Consider the following 16748-nt stretch of genomic DNA (forward strand, 5'->3'; position numbering starts at 1 on the left):
GGTATCATTTTCAGGTTTAATTGCTCAAAGCAAATAATTTAGAACTAGGACCTTTAAGTGTATACAATTTCATATCTCTTACGAGAGTGTCTTTTTAGACATGAACCCATTCATTGAAGTTGTATCTAGTGAATGTTATTGTTTCATTAAGTCATTAAAGAAAATGAAAATTCATGATAATGAGAATGGATTATATATAACTACAAAATTTTAACAAAATTCATTTAGTATTTTCAATATTTAATCTTCAATAATTAATATCCTTTTAGTTTCCAAAAACATTAATTATCAAAGTCTACGATCCAGGTTTCAAAACAAATAAATGGTTAGGTATCATTTATCTCATCCATTTGAATTCAACTCGGTAGATATCGATTATCAATTATATCTTACTATATAATTCCTAGATTTATGGGATCTCTAATAACAAATTTAATTAGACATGTTTGATCACATCTATGCCTTGAAACTCTCTTACTTAGGTATCCTTTATCACAAAAGATTTCCGATCAAATCATCCAATTTGAAAAACATGTGTAATCGGCCTATAACTTGGTTATAGAAATCACGAAGACACCCTGGCCATCAGAAGACAATACTAAGCGGTTAGGTATCCTTTATCCTACTAGTGCATACAAGAGATGTGCGAGTGTTCTTCAAAACAATTGTGTAGATTTGAGGTTTGTAAAGAAAGGGTCTTTATATGTTTTATAATGATAGTTTAAAAAACATATGATATCATGGTTATTACATGCATATAATAAACCATGGTATCAATTTTTAAAAGAAAATCACTTTTAAATGTTCTATATAAAAATCTAGTTTTTATATAATTTGACGCAATTCAATTTTAATAACCGGTATTAATTTTAAGTGCATTTGAACCTTTTATATTTTTAATAAAACTTCATTTTATTACTTATATATTTGGAGTTTGTATAAGTTACAAAAATCACAATTTTAAAACTTATAATGGAGTATTTCAAAATTTGTCGTTATTAACGATTTTATAAAACCGACTTTTATTTTTTCAAAATAATAACTTGTTACATCTTATGTCCAATTTTGAAAACCCAAGCTCCATGTGATGTTTATTTTGTCCAAAATTATTTTAGCATGTGAAAAAACTAATTTATCAATCACTCATAATAACGCATAAAATAAACAACACAAACATATATACAAAGATATGTGCATAGACATAAACAACTAATGACATTTTTGTGAGCTAACACAAAAGTTGCCAAGTCCATTCCTAAAGGGACATTTAAAGGGACCAAAAATCTTCTTGTAATGTTGTTGTAGAAGCTCCCACTTAAGTAAACACCCCTTGCTTGCAAAAGATTTGAAGGGTTTCTTTAAAGGAAAAAATCTCAGATTTCATGACACTTTTCAGAAAATGTCATCTTTCAATTCAGCACATGTTCAACACATGTGTAGCATTCATGACACTTTTCAAAACGTGTCATGTGCTGCCCAGCACATGTCGAACTCAAAAAAATTTCCTTTTGTTTTCAGAAAATGGCTCAAACTTCATTTTTTGTTACATCTTTGTACAAATAAATTATTTCTAAAAACTAATCTATTACTTTACAAAAATAAACAAGAAAAGTTAATATGTTTAATTATTACATACCATATGAATAAATAAATTATTACAACAATTTTATAACAAAAATAACCAACACAACAACATAACAACACATTGGGCCCTTTCTAGTTTATGCACATCATATATATCAATATATACATCAAACAACCTTGGTTTTTCTAAGATAACTTTAAACGACAAAAGATGCATGAAACTTTTGTCACATAAAATAAAAAAGTTGTCATAGAAAATATGTATGAACATATTTTTATACAAAAACAAGTTATCCATATTCTCCAAAAACTAAGATTTCCAAAAATCAAAAAATCTAACCAAACTTGCAAGGTGGCTCTGATACCAATTGTTGAGTTTTAGCTCAAAAATAGTTTCATAAACTAGAAAAATATGGCAACGGAAGACTTTAATTTTTGACATAACATAAACATTTTATACCCACCAAGGATCTTCTTGCAAGTTATAGACAGATTTAAACACCAACAAAAGAAGAGGTGAAGAAATAACAACCTTTGTAGTTCTTTGGGTCCTCTTGGGAGGTTTGGAAGTTGATGAAGAATGTGGAATCTTTAAGACACCGAAAATGACTCAACTTGATGTAGATGCTAGTCCAAAACTCTTAAACCCTTAAGCTTTTAAGTTCATAACCAATATGAACTTAAAGAGGGCATGAAGATGCAAGTGTTCGTCAAGTTTTCTAACCAAAACTAGAGAGAAAGGTAGAGAGGAAAGATTTTTTGACCACTTGCAAGAAGTGAAGGGATGTACACTCTAGCCAAATGCAAGCCTCTTATTTATATGCATAAAGTGAATGTATTAACCATTAGGTCTTAACACTTTAACCACATATGTCCCCATGTCATAAACATGTCTCCCATGCTTCATTACTTTTGAATAAACTAACAGAAAAGCCAAACTCTTCTTTTTATGCAAACCTTGAAATTATATATAAAAAGAAGTAAGATAGTTTAAATTTTATAAACTCAAAGTTTATAAAATATAAACTTTGTCTTTTAAGTAAAAGACAAATGGTTTCCAACAAGTCTAAAAAGTTGTGCATGACTCATTAATTCATACCATATGAAATAATATAATGTTACTTGCTAATGAAAATTATTATTTCCATGAAACAAATAATTCCCAATTTAATTATAATATTTTGATTGAATATTTATTAAAATCAATTTCTAATAAATAATCAATTGTATCAAGTTGTTGTTCGTGTGACCCATTAGTATCATATGCTATTTAGCAATATCAATTTAATATGACTCTTGAGCATACTAGACCTTTCAAAAGGGACAGAAAGTGACTGTGATGTGAGCATGAGAAAGGAGGGTAAGGCCTGTCTCGACTATGTGTTTAAGCATACTTTCAACATAGCCATTTTGTTTTGGAGTGTGAGGTGGTGATGTAAGATGAGATATACCAAAAGATGAAAGATGTGGTTGAAGTTTGATATATTCACCACCATTTCTAGAAAACAATTGTTTTGTTTTTGTTTTGAAAAAGTTTTCAACAAGGAGTTGGAAGCAGGTAAATATGGTGAGGGAATCAGATTTCTTTTTCATTGGGTATAGCCAGATATACTTATAGAAGTAATCAACAAAGATGATGAAATATTTGTATTGATCAAAGGATTCAATAGGTGAACATCAGACATAAGAGAATATAAGTTCAAGTGGAGCATTTGAGTTAAGAGATGTTTCGTGAAAAGGAAAAGGATGAATTTTATTGATTTGGCATGAGTTAAAATTGTTAATGGAGCTAGAACTAAAAGAAAGAGATGATGCTAGTTGCTGGAAAACTTTATGTTGAGGTGCACCAATTGATGATGCCATGTGGCTGCGTCGGTATGATGTATGGAAAACATCTGAGGTGAGAGAGTTGGATGAAGCTCATATATTCCCTTGGTGGTTGTTCTCTAGGAAAAGTAAACTCCCTACTGACAGACCGAGAAACAAAAGACCAACTCGTACCCGATCCAAACAACACTAAAGCAGGCAAGGAGTTCACTAGGAACGTACCTAACAGAGGTACAAACATATGAGCATAAAACAAACATAATCAATAAGATAAGGGATATAAACATACCAGTCACAACATCTGGTGTTGTCCTGGCCTCCTCGGCAGTGAGCTAGAAAGCGCGCCCTCGAGCCTTTGGGGGCTCCACCCTGCCCTGACTCCCATCATTGATCCTCAAAGTAGCCGGCATTGGAGCCTGCGCTGGCTTGGTAGCTAAAAAGGGACACTGGGCCTTCATATGCCCCACCTGATCACAATGATAACACAGTCTGATGTACAAAGCTAGAGTATGTTGTCGACAAACCCTTGCAATGTGACCCTGCTTGCCACACTTATGGCAACCTGAAGAAGACCGACAAACACCATCATGTAACTTGACGCACTTCCCACAAGTGCGACCCCTCTAACTCCCTGACCTGGAATCAGTGGCCCTAAACCACTTCGGCGCAGGCTGCGACTGCACTGAGGCCAATCTCGAATCCTGAGTCTGCAACTCAATCTTAATCTCACGCCGCTTGGCGGCCTCCTGCATCTCCAACAATGAACTGTAGCGCTAAGTAGAAACAAATTGTTTGATCTCCGTCTTCATCATGCTCAAGTAACGGGTCATATGATCCTGCTCTGATGCAGCAAACTCAGGGCAGAACATAGCTCTGTTCGTGACCATCTTGGTGATCTCCATCACCGTCTCAGAATCAAGTCCAAATTGTGACAACCCAATTTTGTTCCGTTACCTTTTCCCCGTTACCGTTAACGGAATATTCCACTGTATAAAAGTTCCGTTAATAAGAGGTCGTCAAATAAGTAAACGTTTTATTTAGTTATATTTTTATGTCGTTAAGTCGTGACAAGAGAAATGAAAACTCATAATACACACTTCCATTTAGTTGGAAAAGTTAGTTTTTATTATTACGACCGCTAAATCGGGTGCGACCAAAAGCCCCGTATAACGACGGTATCGGGTAGAATTCTACTAAGCTCTAACTCCCACCCATATATTAACGAGAGTAAACCCCATTTCAACCTTTTTCACTCTCTCTCTCTATACTCTCTCACTAGACCCGTTTTCGAGCCAAATCCGCAACCAAACGCTTCCAAATCGTAAGTCCGCTTATCCTAGCTTGTTCTAAACATTATGATTCGTGTTTATAGCTTAAAAATCGAACTTAGAAGCTGTTAGAATGGAGTTTACGGCCCAAGATCCTCCTTAGGCCGTAAACCCCTATATCATGCCAAAATGTTGGTTTTAATTCCCCCAAATGGCCTCATACCTCATTATAAAATACTAGAAGTGATATAAGGGATTGAAACTTCACTAAACTCAAAGAATAAGAGTTTATGGCCGTAAACTCCCTTAGGAGTTGTCCCTGGGCCGTAAAATCCATTATGATGCCCTTAAAGACCTTAAACTCACTCATGCCTTTTGGGATTGGACCTAGAAAAATCCCACTATCAAGATTGAAGCCTTAAAACACACTAGAACCCATCACCATGAGTTTACGGCCGTAAAATCATGGTGAGTAGTCCCTGGGCCGTAAACTAAGTATTGAGAGTTTACTCTCGGAGAGCAAACTCCATTACTAAGCCATTTGAGCCCTTAGTTGTTACCCGAGACACCCCAAACACTTAGCCAAAGTGTTTTCTGCTCTTTAGGGTGCGTATACTTGTTTAATTAGTATTATATGTACTAATTGTATGTAACATAGGTTATCATATGTTAAATAGGTCACTAAGTGTGTCCAAGTCTTTACATGACACCGAGCACCCAACCGACGCCTTTGTCGGATCCACTTACACCAGGTGAGTTCATACCACTGAATGAACCTTTTAAATGTTTTATACGTTTTATAGGGGGGAATACAAGTTAAACATGCCACTTATCATATCAATCACATGTGATTGATAACCCGCATGCACAAGGATTTACCACACTGTAAACTGTTTTACCAAGTAGGATAGTATAAAAGGTTTTCCAAAAGGTTTTCACTTATTCAAAACTCTTACTTATACTGATTTATCAAAGTTCATTTTAAACTGGTTTATGAGAGGTTTCCAAAGAATTTCTAAAGGATTTTAAATCAAACTTATTTCACAAAGGAATACCAAGTCGTGATTTTCTTAATATATAAAGGTTTTCCAAAGTTTACCTCTATGTTTTTATACTTCTACTTGGTTAAGATACCACTGCGTTATTTCTGTTTAGTTAATACTTCCACTTCGTGATGCACTTATACTTGAAAACGCCTCCACTTCATGATACACTTATACTTGATAACGTTTCCACTTCGTGATACACTTATACCTGTTGGACGCTTATACTTGTTCACACTCCTACTTAGTGATACACTTCTACTTCACTTATACTTGATATCGCTTCTACTTCACTTATACTTGATACCACTTCTACTTCACTTATACTCGATACACTCCTACTTCACTTGTTGACGCTTCTACTTCGTGATACACTTACATTTGGCATGCTTATACTTCACGATTCGGTTATTCCACACTGTACACTTATACTTCACGATATGAATCCACTTGTTACACACTCAAGCGTAGTTAGATGTATGTTTGTGCTTGTCTAGATGCATATAAGTAATGATTGAAGGACTTAGGAAGGCTTGTCCGCCCTATTTCCTTTTCTTTGTTGAGATGTGGTCTGGTGGGATCGAATGGTCGTCCGAAGGTCGTTTGATTCATTAGTTATATTTTATGTATATGAGCATAGACATATGGGTTTACTCTAGTCAGTCCAGTTGTGAGTCTCTACCTCTAATTCAGCACTTACATATGAAACCCACTACCCACTATTAGGGATGCATCTTCGGGACACGGCCTTCTCCGTCGTCTAGTTGGTAACCAGAGTCTCCTTTAGGGAGAGCGGACATTGTATGTATAGATCTATACGGGATTGACACCCTCGCACCCTGACTGCTAGCTACAGTCCACGGCCCACCAAGCCAAGGGGTGACAAATGTCATATTCTCTAGACGCTTGTAGGGCGTCTGGTACTTTAGTGTCGGTTAGTATGGTTACGAGTATCCCAGGTTGCCTTATAATTCATGGCCTTAAGGTAACGGTATTTCACCAGCAATTTACACTGTATGATGGTAACTCAGTTTCAAAGTCACACTGTTTTGACCTTGCAAGGTGTGTCCTTCAATTGATACTGTCTGCGGTCTATATTCTCTGTTTTGACCTTACAAGATGTATCTTTCATTTGATACTGTCTGCGGTCTGTATTCACTGTTTTAGACCTTACCAGCTGTACCTTTCATTTGGTACCTTCTGGGGTCTGTGTCTCCATTTGTTAGACGGAACCAGGCGTGTCGTTCATTCGATACTCTCTTGGAGTCTATGATTCCTTTGCCTTAGTCAGCAGTCCTCACTGCTGAGGCATATGTTATTTCCCTGACTTCTCTTGCTTTCTTTAATAATCAAATTCAATATTTTGATAATGATAGCGGTTAAGGGAAAACTACTTTTTACCACATAACTCCGTCCAGTCTTGGTAGAAGGCTGCTTTTGTTAAAGAAAATATAGGATTTTCTGGAAAGAACTCTATCACACTGTAAACTCTTAAACTACTACATTATAAAGTTATTTTAATAAAATGTCACTAAATACTTATGAACTCACCAGCATTTGTAAAAATGCTGATACTCGCTTTTCAAATAACTTGTATTCTCAGGTCAGCATTAGAAAGGTACAATCCAGGAGCTTCTGTTGAAGACTATTTTGTGCCAAGCTGCACTTATATTATTACCTGTATTACTTTGATGTATTGTAATGAAAACTATGTAAAACTATTACTATTAATGCAATGTTTTGTTGTACTTTGATTACTATAATGCATGTGTTGTGATACTTGACATGACGTCATCCACCCCAGAACGTTTCCGTCGTTCCGGTTTTGGGGTGTGACACAAATACTCTTGTGCTAACCTCTCACGCTCCAACAGTGGAACATACCGGGTGCAGAACATATCAAAAAATTGCTCCCAAGACACAAAAACTCTCTGCATAGTAGAATAAGAACTAGTAGCAAGCCTCCACTAATCATTCGCTCCGGACCTCAGAAGGTTCAGAGCGCACCTGAACTTCTGGTCAGCAGGGCATGAACAAGTGAAGAAAAATCCCTCCACATTAAAAAGCCACCTCATGGCTATGATCGAGTCCTCAACTCCATCGAAAGTCGGGGGCTTCGTATTATCGAATTCCCGATACTGAAAGGTCCGCCCTGTCCCAACACCTACAACCACCATGACTACGGAGGCTGCAATAGCAGCCGTCTCAACAATGGATGCATAGCGATCATCAAAGAACTCCATCATCGCAGTCTTGATAGACCCAAACATCTCCGGAATCTGACCCCATGCAATAACAATCACCTCCTCGTGAATGATCTCCCTGACACGGTCCTCTAGCAATGTTGGCCCACCCTGACTGCCAGCTTTGGATCTTGACCCATATCCAATCTCAAATCGCCTTGTAGTCACCATACTGAAAATAGATCAGGAAGATATCAGATAATCCATATATCATATTGGGGAACCAACTCCCAACAGAGCCCTAGGGGTTATGACTTCCTTGCTACGTGCACGGTCCTATGCTTTCAGTAGTACGGGCCCATACTACCTTCCATACCTACCCGTGTTTGTCTCAAGGATCATCACAAGTCCCTAACAAAACTCATATGCATAGATGAACACTCGATCCTCACACCCTAGAGGAAAGGCTAAACATCTCACGATTGGTCGACTGACCCCACACAACTCATTCATAAAACTTCCACCAACCCTGCAACACTCGTGTATGCTAGCCATACATAACACTAGACCCGATAGACATTCGAATATCTGATCCTACCCTAAGCCCTTCATCAAAAAAGAACATGGAATAAGGCCAGACCAAACATTCTCATGCTATAAGATCTTAGTTATATATAACCATGATGCATACAGTAAGCAACTACAGTAATGATGTCAATTCCATAAAAGAAAGGTCCTAGGTTATAAGGCATCATACAATCAGGCAATTCTATCATGTAATTCCTGAAGATCCCTAGCATATCACTAGCATGTGGTTCTAACATAACATAATATCAAACAACATTATGGTATTTTGGGGTCTACTTACTGGCTCCGGCTGATCGTACACATCGCATCCTCCTTGAGTATTTTCAAAACCATTTGGAAAAATCATTTTTTGAAAATCTTTTCCTTAGTTTGAGACTGGATTCATACAAGTGTTCCTCCAATTCACTTAAACCAAGACTCTGATACCAACTTGTAACATTCATAAAATTCTTGAAAAATTAAACTTTTTAAAACAAATCATCATTTACAAATTGTTTTCAAAATCAGATCCGTATAAGAAAAATCCCAAAATTGTAAAACAAAACATGAGGAGGTGCACGATAATGCCTTCGCCTTCCCGCGATCCTATGAAGTACCTGAAACATAATCCAAAATTGTAAGCCCAAAGCTTAGTGAGTCCCCCCCCCCCAAAAAAAAATACAAATACATAACAAGTAGCGCAGATATAATAATAGGATACTATGGGCCCAATCAACCATCAGTTTGGAATGCCAACATACTATGGATCCAATCAACCATCGGGTTGGAATACCCTAGACCCTCAACCATCGGGTTGGAATTCCAACATACTATGAATCCAATCATCCTTGGGATGGAATACCCCAATCCCTCAACCATTGGGTTGGAATGCCCCGGCCTGTTGGCTTACGCACAAAGCACTAAAGCCTCAACCACCAAACAATCATGTGCACATAATACATATAACCACACTATTAACCATCTAGCAAACAAATAAACATATCTTGTAGATCACAAAGCATATCATCATCCTAACTATCAGGATACTGATATACCATAACACTGTAGCATAACATGCAAAACATGATATCAATCCAAGGGTCGGCATTGTGCCTTCGACCTGCAAGTACAGTGAGAAAACTCACCTCACAAATAGTGCTGAACCGGTAAAATCCAACTCCAAACTCAACTCCGGACTCAAATACCTACAACCACCATGTGACCATTTCTATTAAGACCCCGAAATACCCAAAATGCCCTCAAAGTCAAATTAGGTGAACCATGGTTACAGTCAAAGTCAATAGTCCATGTTGACCCAACTCGTCGAGTGCACATACCAACTCGTCGAGTTACTATAGCATCCAGAGAAATGGAAAAACCCGAGCCAACTCGCCGAGTTTTTTGGACCAACTCGTCGAGTTCCTGTAGCATCTAGAGAATCGGGAAAACCCAAGCCAACTCGCCGAGTTTTCAGGACAAATCATCGATTTTTCCATGTCTTAACACATCCAACCCCTTCTTATCGAATATAATGCTTAGAAAATGCAGATTTGATACCCAAGGGTTGGAAACCCACATAAAGTTGCTAACTTTACGTCCATGCATGACACTAAGAGGTTCCAATACTCAAGAAAGGCTTTATAAGGGACCTAAAGCATGAAAGAGGCCTAGAACTTGATAAAGTGTGCAACTTTAAGTCCAGTGAGGCCAAAGACTTCTATATATGAAGTGATAACTTCATGAAGTACTCAACCCAAGAACAATCCCCAAAATGAGCCAAATATGACAATAAACTTCCAAGAAAGAGACTTAAGCAATAGACAAACAAGTTCTCGACTTTTTACCTCAAAAGAGTGGCTAAACTCAAGGAGATTTTGGATCTATAGCTTCCCCCTTCAGGCTAGGCACCACCAACATCAAGCTCTTTCAAAATGAGACCAAAAGTAGCAACCTTTAAGCTCAAACACTCAACTTGGGATAAGATGCATGAAATCGAGGGTTTCTGGACAGAGGAGGCGACTAGGGTGGCCAATAATGAGACTTAAGTCCTTTAAATAGGGTGCAACACCCTAAAATTAGGGTTTCATATTTAGCCAACAACTCGTCGAGTTTTCCTCTCCAACTCGTCGAGTTGGTCCAAAAAGATCTACAGCCCAAAAACTTTCAACACGTCGAGTTGAGGCCATTAACTCGACGAGTTCCAAGGGAAAATTTGTCTTTTTAATAAAATTCTCATACATGGGAATCGGTATGTTACAATGAAGGATCACTGAATTACCGCTTCGTGGGCTATTACTATTGGGATAACTGAATACTTGTATGCCTTTATCAATGTAGTAACCATCTTTCTATAATCTAAATGTGAAAGCGAAGTAGCTCGCTGAAACCAAAGTGTCTATCTCCACTGCCATACTGAACTATCTGATGAGAAGCCTAACGAATGGTTATAGTAACGTAGCTAGGGTTATGAAAAGCAAGGCAATCCCTATACTGTGAGAAAGCCCTAACACCTAACCTTTTCCTTGAAGACCATGTATTTTCGAACCAAGCAATCAAGCAAGTTGTCTTGATTCTCCTAGTATCAAGTAGTAAGGGATCAAAACAAGGGAGGAAGAAGTAAAATGCCAGTCTCTTTGATAGGAGTAAGCTTTGAATTGAGGCCAAAAGCCTTTTTTATAAAAAAAAAACAATTTAGATTAGGAAAGGAAATATTTTCTCCCAACGGTCTTAGAAGCGCTCTCCTTTTTAGCGAGAATGACCTATGCAGATGAGGAATTGCACATTGTGTTATCGAATCTGTTGTTACTGCCCGAGAAGGAACTGCATGAAGGAAAACTAATGCAAGCTTCCCGGGAGGTTTGGATTCATAGATAGGAAGAATCTGCTCGGGAGCCCTTACAACAAAATAAAAGCTATGAAATGGTTATGAAGTTAATGACTCCAACCAAAACTAGTTTTATTACACATGTTAAAAATCCAAAAATAAGTCCTATCTATAACATCATCAAAATGCTTGTGACTCAACCTAATAATATGATCTCACCTCCAAAAATGTATATCTTTTAATCAAACTAATAATGCAACCTATTCAACCTCCTGATTTTGACTATATGTGACAGATTAGTTGAAAAGATAAATGTTAAGTGCTAGCTAATAAAATTAATGTTTGATAAAAACTAGTTGATAAGATACTTAACCGAAAAGATAATTGCTAATTGTTAACCGATAAAAAATAATTAATAAGCTAGCTGAAAAATATAAAATGACATGTAAAATAATAATTAGTTATTATAAAGACAAAACTGCAAATTTGGTCATTGTGGTTTGCAAAAATCTTTGGATGGGGTCCAAAAAGTTTCCGACGTGCACTAAAGGTCCAAAATCAAGGTTATTCTGGGTTTTTGATCCAAAAAAATTTGAAATTACTGATTTACCCTTTTAATTTCTATTTTGCATTTCCTTTCTTATTTAATTTAATACTTTATGAAATAAAAATAAAAAACAAAAAAGAAAGACCCCACTCCACCCCTACCGTTAACACCTCCCCCCCCTGCCTTCTCTCTCTTTCTCTCTCTCTCTCTCTCTCTCTCTCTCTCTCTCTCCACCGTATACCCACATTCTTTTTCTTTTCACCCAAGAACACTTCATCTTCTTCATCTCTTTTTTCTTAATCAAAATTCCATATCCACACATCTATTCCAGACACATGACACATACAAGCACTCATGAACATACCTATCAAAATACACCGACACACATCACTGAAATTCAACTCTACATGTTCGATCCATGGGAGCTTCCAGGTGACTAGAAATGTAACAACATGGAAAGAGCATTTAGACAAAAGATCAAACACTTGGTAGGCATCAACCATACTTTAAGTTCGTGGGTTGCAACTTTACTAAGTAATCTGTCATGTCTATTTCTTCTTACATCATTCAATTCCCCATTCTTTCAACTTTGAAGCTAAATCATTTGATTCGTGTTTTGAATAGATCTTCATTCGATCGAGTAACTGCAGTGAAATTGGATCTCTATCTTTGAATCAAAAAGTGGTTTAAATTGGATCTCTATGTTTGAATCGGAAAGGGGTTTGTTGATTGTCAACAACTTCTTTATCCACCACATGAACCTCATACTCCACCGATTCATCTTGTTTCTCCACCACTTTTGGTACACTCTGGTAATGGAGATTAGTAGTTACTCTTTCTTCACTCTTTTCATCAACCAACCGTAGAATAAGGATAAACAGTTGGAAGATAAGAAGCCTCTAGTTATTTGTATTGATCGATGTAAATCAAATTTTCATACCGCTGTTGATGCAGGGTAGGTGAGGTAATAGTCGGAGTCGGAATTCCAAATGAATATCCTTTCTTTTGATCGGGAAGGTTGAGCAACGGAGATGAAAGGTCATCGCCACCGCCTACAGCGGTGTACTACAGATCAAAAAATGGTGAAGCGAAACACATGTAGATTTTAGGGAATGAAAGTAAATGGGCTTCAACGAAAGCAAAATGAATTTAGGGATTTGAAGAGTGATATAAAGAATCTTTGATAGTCAGGAGTATATCGTCTGTATGGAGAGAAAGATAGAGAGAGAGAGAGAGAGGGGGGGGGGAGAGCATTGCTTTTTCTATTATTTTTTTTATTTTTAAATTAACAAGACATTAAAACAAAAATAAAAAAGAAGAAAAGAAATTAAAAGGGTAAAAATGTAATTTCAAGTTTACTATGGACTAAAAACACAAAAAAAAAACTTTGATTTTGGACCTTCTATGCAAATGAAATTTTTTTTGGACCCCATTCAAAGTTTTTTTTGAATACCACAGGGACCAATCTTACAGTTTTGTCTATTATAAAACAAATGTTTATTATATTTTAATAATTAAAACAAACATTGATTAATAGTTATTCGATTATTTATATTTATGTGAAATTTCTTAAACTACAAAAAATATGTCTATTATAATAAAGTTAATTACAATAAGTTGAATATAAAAACACTTTTAATTTTTGATGTAATAAAAAAATACCAAAACAAAATTAGTATCATTCTCTTGCTAAAAACGGGAAAATGACTCTTTAGGGTAATTAACTTTTGCATTTGTACTCATTTGGTCCCTTTCCTTTTTTTGTATTCAATATATCATCGAACTTGTTGTTTGTGTTTACCATAACCCTTTTGATCGACTTTTGACCTGTGATAGTCGGTCAAAGGGTTATGGTGAACACAAACAACAAGTTCGATGGTATATTGAGTACAAAAAAAAGGAAAGGGACCAAATGAGAACAAATGTAACAGTTGGTTACCCTCCTGATTCATTTTCCTTTTACTCATTTACAGCAAATTTCACGTCATCTCCTATTGATATTAATGACTTTATGAGATTCGTTCTTGCTTCTCTTCAAAACATAACCCACGAAAGAACATTATTCATACATGTACAACTTTGTAATGCACTTGAATATTTATTAGGGGAATCTTGACTAAGCAGACGCATTTCATGACTACATTTACATTTTCAATCAAATGATTTATCGTATCATGTATTCTAGACAAGTCTACAAACGAGTGGAATCACAAGTGCTGTGATTTTTGAGTTTATTTAGCTTTAAGATCGAATTCATGGGATAAGATACAACATCAATATATACTATATCATGATGCTTTTGTAGACACATCACCATAATATACCTTGAGGTAAACGTTTATGCTGATAAATATACCTCTCATATACAGCCATATCCTTTTTCTGTAACCACAGTAAGCATAGCATAGACCAAAGAAGGTTGCAGTCTTTGGCTATAACGTATATGAAGAGCGTTTCAGAGGCGTAACTTCGTTAAAACGTGGTCTATGCCATGCTTACTGTGGTTAGCTGTCAACACCTCTCTGTAAAAGGATATTACTGTGTCTGAGAGGTATATTTATCAGCATAAACGTTTACCTCAAGGTATATTATGGTGATGTGTCTACAAAAGCATCATGATATTGTATATATTGATGCTGTATCTTATCCCATGAATTCGATCTTAAAGCTAAATAAACTAAAAAATCACAGCACTTTTGATTCCACTCGTTTGTAGACTTGTCTACAATACATGATACGATAAATCATTTGATTGAAAATGTAAATGTAGTCATGAAATGCGTCTGCTTAGTCAAGATTCCCCTAATAAATATTCAAGTGCATTACGAAGTTGTACATGTATGAATAATGTTCTTTCGTGGGTTATGTTTTGAAGAGAAGCAAGAACGAATCTCATAAAGTCATTAATATCAGTAGGAGATGATGTGAAATTTGCTGTAAATGAGTAAATGGAAAATGAATCATGAGGGTAACCAACTATTACATTTGTTCTCATTTGGTCCATTTCCTTTTTTTGTACTCAATATACCATCGAACTTGTTGTTTGTGTTCACCGTAACCCTTTGACCGGCTATTACAGGTCAAAAGTCGGTCAAAAGGATTATGGTAAACACAAACAACAAGTTCGATGGTATATTGAATACAAAAAAAGAAAAGAAATGGACCAAATAAGTACAAACGCAAAAGTTAATTACCCTTAAGAGTTATTTTCTCGCTAAAAACACAATCAATCCGAAAATCTTATCGTTCTTACAAACCAAAATGTGAATAGGATTTTTTATTTTTTTTTGGAAACGGATATATATTTGGGAAATTTTTTTTTTCATAAACTGTTGAAACTAATCTGAATAATTTTTTCTTTTTAAAAAATAGTTTGTACATAAAGCTTTTTTGTCTTCTAAATACAAAAATTTTAAAAATATCAAAAAAAAAAACGTAGTTCGTATTCACCAAACATAACGTTTGTAATTTGTACCCTCTAAAAAAAAGTCATTTGTTTAGCATGTAGATATTTTTAAGTAATCTTGGATATCTTATACCTTCTTTTATGTAATATCGCATGTGAGTTGCATGTGTTAGTTGGAAGACCCTTTTGGTTATGAGAATAGAGAAAAATTACTTAGTGAACCTATAACCCTATCATCTAGTACCTCATATTGGTTGAGAACACACCAACTTAATCCGATACATATTTTATAGTGGATACATCATTTTCGTTGTCAGTGACAATAGACATTGAACAAAATATCCTTTTATTATTATTTGCTCAAGAACTCGTAAGATGCACATAATAGTTCACATCATCACATGGGAGATCATTTAATCGATTTGACTTGGAGCTCGGTACTTGTGTTCGACTAGCCCATGTGATGCTAATATTCTAGTCATATCGATCATCGACCCATGGAACATGGATTGTTGGCTTGGGTTAAAGACTTCATAGGCTCATTGATTCTAGTATTCTACTCATATCTAATTTCTATACAATTTGCATAAGTTAAAATTGGATAAACAGTTATGAATCTTTTTTTTCTTCTGAATATATGGTTAATAAATCTCATGTAACTAACAAAAGTTGTTTTTATTTACATGATATAATTGATTTTGTGAACATGAATCCTAGGGTTTTAGATTTTTTGTTTTGCTTTTTATACAATCAAGAGTATTTTTAAAATTTAACTAATGATTAAAACATTTTATTAAATGTAGTCTTAAACATTATATATATATATATATATATATATATATATATATATATATATATATATATATATATGTGTGTGTGTGTGTGTGTGTGTGTGTGGATCTTTGAGAATTCATAGATTTTTGAAAAATGGACCTCTAGATAAAAAAAAAAGGCTAAGATTAAATATGATAGTTTTGTAATTAATTATTATCAACAATTGTGACGGTGTAACGCTCCGATTCTCAGGTATTGATTTAAATAAGAATTTTTTTGTTTCCAAGATCTACTCGACGAGTTGGTTGCCCTACTCGTCGAGTTGCAGCGGGTTGGTTCGCAAATTTAGTGGCCTACTCGCCGAGTCCAAGAAGGGACTCGACGAGTAGGAACTGGCAGATGAAACCCTAAATCCCGGGGTTTTGCACCCTATTTAAAGAAGCACAAGCCTCCTTTGGCCTCTCTACAGTCCATTGAGAGTCCAGAAAGGCCCTAACTCGAGTGTGTGTGTATTGTTTGGAGGTTTAAGCTTGGAGGGAAGTTTTGGTGAAGGAATCACTTGGGAAGCAAGCTAGTTGAAGCAAGAGTTTGTAGGTTTCAAGTTCTGCATCAGAAAGGGCTCTCTTGACGGTATTAGATCGTTTTCCCCTTGGCTCATTTTCTCCTAAACCCTTTTGTGCATGAGTTTAGGAAAGGGTTCTTGTGTTTAAGCCAAGATCTGAAGT

The sequence above is a fragment of the Lactuca sativa genome, chromosome 4, assembly GCF_002870075.4.
Source record: "Lactuca sativa cultivar Salinas chromosome 4, Lsat_Salinas_v11, whole genome shotgun sequence".
NCBI classification, from domain to species: domain Eukaryota; kingdom Viridiplantae; phylum Streptophyta; class Magnoliopsida; order Asterales; family Asteraceae; genus Lactuca; species Lactuca sativa.